Below are 5908 nucleotides of genomic sequence, written 5' to 3' on the forward strand. Positions count from 1 at the left end.
TTTGGAGAGTTCTTTCTTTTTACAGCTGCGAAGAGAGGAATCAGCACTAGCTATAACTTCATATGACTAATGGTAACCATAGCGACCACTAAATATTCCTTCTAGACCTTGCATCTGCACAGATCACTGAAGCAGAGGAAATAAATGTTGCTGCTTTGAAAAATGATAAAAATAATCTGAACCAGCGACAGGCTTGGAAGGAAAGATCTCACATCTGAAGGTCGAGCCATTTCATCTCATTATCTTTCAGGCTTTGTTTAATCTCAGGAGGCATTTGGTGCCAATTGAATGGATAGGTCACAGGCCTAAGGGATTTAGCATTAGAATTCTGAAGTACTTGGCTACTTTTTAAAGAAGCTTCTGGGGTTCTGACAATATTTGCTAGGTCGGTGCGATGACCCATATGTTGCAATGTTGAAAGTGAACATCAGAACACTGAAAGAATATCCCCCAGGGTTCTGGTTCTTAATGTCAGGTTGTCTTACTGGTTTAAGGTCAGAGTGACTAGAAGATGGACCAAGGTCAGATCACACTCAGAGAGCAGGAACATGGGCAAGGGAACTGGGCCACAGGAAGCCTAGCAACTGTACAAGACTGGATGACAGGTAGACGGCACCGTGGGTAAAACATGGGGCAGTCATCAGGAAAACTAAAACTGGTGATACAGTCCAGGACAGCCACCCAGGAAATGTAAATGAGTGAATTATCCAAAAGTTACGTGGTGTCGGTGAGCAACTAGAGAGCATGTGGCCTATCTGAGGAGGGGCAGCCTGTTGTTGCCATGGGAGATTCCAACAGGCTAAACATCAGGATTTTTTTTTAAATATAAAATTTTTAAATAATTTAATGTTGACATGGTGTGCTGCCATTTTGCATGCTTTGATATTATACCTACCTTTTAAAAAATATCTTTATTAATTTCAGAGAGGAAAGGAGAGGGAGATAGAGAGATAGGAGCATCAATGATGAGAGAGAATCATTGATTGGCTGCCTCTTGCACAACCCCCACTGGGGATCGAGTCCGCAACCGGACATGTGCCCTTGGCCAGAATTGAACCTGGAACCCCTCAGTCTGCAGGCCGACGCTCTATCCACTGAGCCAAACCAGCCAGGGCTTATACTTACCTTTAGAGAATGAAAATAGGCAATGTCAGAGAAATTGAATTCTATGTAATGACCTATACAATAATCATGAAACCATGAACACAACAAATTCAATCAACTGGACCTTGGCCTGAAATGTCAGTGAAGCACACATTTAAATGTTTACATTTAAGTAATTACATTGAGGCTGGTTTAGAGGAAGAATATGTTGATGGATAAAAGATGGTCTCCATGGCAGGTTTAAAAGGGGTCCAAAATGACACGCATTTCAGCCTGTCTCCAGCAGCAGAGTCTGTGAACACCTTTCCAAGTGGCTCCTCAGTCTTCCTACAGCCATCTCCCCCAGCCTCCCTCCCCTCACTATTTACACCGGGAATTGCATTAGACACAAGCACTAGGAGCCCAGAGCTGAGCCGGGTCTATGTTTTAGACTAGTCTGGGGTCTGCAGATAAGTCATAAACACCTGACGAGAGTCAGGAGTGAGAAAACAGGGAGAGCAAGTGGGCCGTCTCTGACAGGAAAAGAGCCAGCACATGCAGAAATGACCACTATCCTACCCACTATGTTAGCTCGCTGGGCACTGGTGTGGGTTTTGCCTAATAAAACTCAGTGCCTGGGCTTCAAAGGGAGCAGTGGATCATTATGCTTTTTAAAAAGCTCAATTACTTTCCAGAGTATAAATTTTTTATAGAAAAATCTGAAAACTGGGGGAAAAAGAATAACTTGTAATCATAAGGAGAAATAGAGATGAAGAGACATTTCATAAAAAAAGAGAAACCAGCCAGTAAAATGTTGTCTTGTGGGAAATTACTTTGATGCAATGGTAGCTCCCAAGTGCCACACCAGACAAGTTATTACAGAGGTCATGGAACAGAAAGGCTCACAGATTGAATTACTTATGCTGGAATCACGTGGTTCATTGAATCAATTTAAAATACAAAGTGATGAAAAAAGCAGCCAGGTTTCCCTGAAGGCCAGCGAGTTCGGCTCCCTCTCGCCCAGTGCTAAGTCCAGCCCACTGCAGCCCGCCTGTCCACCCACTTCAGCTCCCAGGTCTTCAGTCCCCACTCCACCACCTTCCCGGAGCGTGCACCTGAGGCTCCCACGGCAGCAGCCTCTTTGGCCTGGACCACAGCCAAGCACTCCGCCTACAGGGGCCAGTGGGCGCTGGCACCCACCAGGTCACCATCAATCAAAGGGTCAATGTCCACCATCGTGCAGGTGGACATTGACCCCTTCATTCAGCAGGTGCGCCAGGAGTAGCATGAGCAGATCAAGACCCTCAACAACAAATTCGCCTCCTTCATCGACGAGGTGCATTATCTGGAGCAGCAGGACACGCTGTTGGAGACCAAGTGGGCTCTATTGCAGGAGCAGAAATCGGTCAAGAGCAGCCACCTCCTCGGTATCTTTGAAGCCTATATTGCTGGCCTGCAGAAGCAGCTTGAGGCCCTGTAGATGCATGGGAGATGGAGCTTCAGAGAACACAGGACGTGTGGAAGACTTCAAGAATAACTATGGAGTAAGAAATTAACTGGCGCGCAGCTGCTGAGAATGAGTTGTGGTGCTGGAAAAGATGTGGATGTTGCCTACAGGAACAAGATGGAGTTGGAGACCAAGGTGAATGCCCTGAATGAGGACATCGACCTCTTCAGGACCTTTAGAGATGGAGCTGTCAGAGCTGCAGTCCCAGATCTCCAGATACCTCCATAGTGCTGTCCATGGACGACAACCGCTCCCTGGACCTGGACAGCATCATCGCTGAGGTCAAGGCTTAGTACGAGGAGATGGCCAACAGCAGCATGGCCAAGGCTGAGATCTGGCACAAGACCAAGTTTGAGACCCTCCATGCCCAGGCAAGGAAGCATGGGAACGACCTCTGGAAGACCCGGAATGGGATTGGGGAGATGAACGGGGCCATCCAGAGGCTGCAGGCCGAGATCAACAATAAGAACCAGTGTGCCGAGTTGGAGGCCGCCATCGCTGAGGCTGAGGACCATGGGGAGCTGGCACTCAAGGATGCATGCTCCAATCAGTGAGCTAGGCAGGACATGGCCCAGCAGCTCCAGGAGTACTAGGAACTCATGAATGGCAAGCTGGCCCTGGACATCGAGATTGACATCAGTAGATGTCAAGAGGCTGGAAGGCAAGGAGTGCCGGTTGAACAGAGATGGAGTGGGAGCCCTGAATATCTCTGTGGTGAACACACCCGTGGTGGTGGCAACGGGCAGACCTATGGGGGAACTAGTGGTGGCAGCGGGCTTGCCTTCCAGGGAACCATGGGCAGCAATGCCCTGAGATTCTCGAGCAGAATCCACAAGGCCTATTCCATGAGGACCACATCTGCTGCTGGCAGGAATGTCCTCAACTGAGCCCAGGTGTGGGGAGACCCATATCCCTTCCCCCCACAGTCACAAGAGATTCCCATCCTGGTTCCATCCCTGGACCCAAGACTACAAAGCAGTCTGAAAAATGATGTTAGAAGAGCTTGCAATAAACAGTCTCTTTCAGAGGCCTGGGTGAGCCCATGGCTAGCAAATAATAATCATAATAATATAATTTAAAAATGAATAAAATACAATGTGAAAAACAAGGGACAGAGGGACACTTAGGGCAGGCCACATGCGGGCAGAAGGACCACACTGACTGAATCCTGTTCCTATGTGTTCCTATGTCCTGACTCCCTGCCACACTAACCTTCCATGTGGAGATGAGAACCAGGGTCGAGGGGGATTAAAGTGGTTGAGCAGATGGAGGATGCTTGGAGCTGCTGCCTAGTTCCTCTTTGGGAGAGATGCAAGGACAGGTGACCAAGCACAGCTGCCACTCCCCAATTAACCTGATGAGCACCTACATATTTTCTGTGCACTTTCTAGGTAGAGGATATGTGGGGCCAAAGTGGAGTCACACTTGGGTCGACAATTTCAGAGAAAACATAGCCCTCAGTCTGGAAGTGACATGACTTGTGCCTTATTAAAACTTGAGGTTCACTTGTGTAGCTTTCTAACTATTGACATTGGTGGTAGGGGGACCTTAAAGCCTTTACCAGGAAGTACTTTAGTTTGCAGGCTGGGAATGACAAACAGAAATATATCACTGCATTTGTGTGAATAGAGTGTAATGCTTCCCAATGAAACCTGGAATGGGCCCGTATAAACAAGTAACCAGGTCAGAGAGGGTCTAATATGCATTCTCCCTTCGGAATTAAACCAGCACTATTTTCACAGGGTCCCATGGCCTGTGAATGCCTCGAACCTGCAAACAGGAGAGTAAATGTACAAAGTAAGATGAGAGGAGGACAGAAGTCCAGAAAAGACCAACACTTAAAGGGGAGATGGAGCAAGGGGAACACACCAAGGAGATGGAACAAGAACAGAGAGCTGGAAGGATCAGAAGATGCTGTCACAGAAGCCAGATACTTCATGCATCCTGCTGAAATGCAAGGGGCTGCTCATGAACTAAAGATGAGCAAGTCTATGTGAGTGCACCCATCAGAAGGCAGAGGGAGGGGCCTAAGCTAGGGTAGCTCCTGTCATTCAGGAGGAATGTAAAGAGACACTGCCTAATCCTGAATGCTTCTTGCTGCACATGCGAAGCATGGGGTTGGTGTCAGGACACCGAAGTGCCATTTTGGATTCCCCTCTTTGAAATCACATCATTGCGGACCTGGGTTTATATCATACTGCTACCTGCCCCCTTTTTTCCTTCTGCACGTCTAAGGGGTTTGCCTATGTGCACATTCTTTTTCAGATGTCTAATTCTGACTCAGAAAATTGCTGGTTTCAACTCTTTTGCCAGATGGCTGAGGAAAGAGCAATTGACTGTTAGTGCTAAATGCTTGTGTCAGAGCCCAAAGCAGCCGATTTCAATTAACATAGAAAGAAGAACAGATCTCCTAACGTGCAAGTGTAAAATGATGGGATGATGAAACCTCATTATGGCTGGAAAAGGGAAACACACTGCATCCTTCCTCCTCGCAGATGCTGGCCACACTGTTGGGTCGAGAGGGGACTATATGTACCAGTGAGAGGGGATTATAAATCAGTATCCCCAGAACAACACCCCTGCTTCCTTTCGGCTTAGCTGGAAGAGAGTGTTTCTCACAGTCACAGGTCAGAAATCTTTTAGTTTATTTGCTTGGTCGATAGCAACCATTATTGTTTTCAGCACAACTTCCTGTCTTCTCAAATGAGATTTCAGTGAATGATATAAATAGGTAATATATTTAGAAAGGTCAAAATAAAAATGAAATAAAAAATCCAAGTTGAAACATTTTGTTTCCACCCGTTTCCATCTATCCTACTTCTTTCTGTTACTAAGTAATCATTTTAATTATTCTCTTGCTTATTCTTCCCATAATTCTTTATAAATATACAAATATATGTGTATATATATTTATATATGCATACACATGGATATTCTCAGTTTCCCCTTTTTCTCATAAAAGATGGCATATTATATATACTGCTAGTGGCCTGGTGCATGAAATTTGTGCATTGGGGGGGGGGGGGGGGCGTTCCCTCAGCCCAGCCTGCACCCTTTCCAACTGGGGACCCCTTGAGGGATGTCTGACTACCAGTTTAGGGCAGATCCCTTTGGGCCTTGCAATCTGGGACTGCTAGCTCCTAACTGCTCACCTACCTGCTTGCCTGCCTGCCTGATTGCCCCTAACCCCTCTGCCTGCCTGCCTGATCACCCCTAACCTCTCTGTCTTCCTGCCTGATCACCCTTAACTGCCTCTGCCTGCCTGCCTGATCACCCTTAACTGCCCTCCCCTGCCAGCCTGATATCGCCCCCAACACC

General features: G+C 47.1%; 1 pseudogene; it reads left to right on the forward strand.

Moving 5' to 3' along the window:
- The first annotated feature begins 511 nt into the window (after nt 1-511).
- Nucleotides 512-3477, forward strand: LOC103288162 (keratin, type II cytoskeletal 7-like; annotated as a pseudogene).
- Nucleotides 3478-5908: the final 2431 nt, after the last annotated feature.

Source organism: Eptesicus fuscus, chromosome 7 (assembly GCF_027574615.1).
Source record: "Eptesicus fuscus isolate TK198812 chromosome 7, DD_ASM_mEF_20220401, whole genome shotgun sequence".
Taxonomy (NCBI): Eukaryota; Metazoa; Chordata; class Mammalia; order Chiroptera; family Vespertilionidae; genus Eptesicus; species Eptesicus fuscus.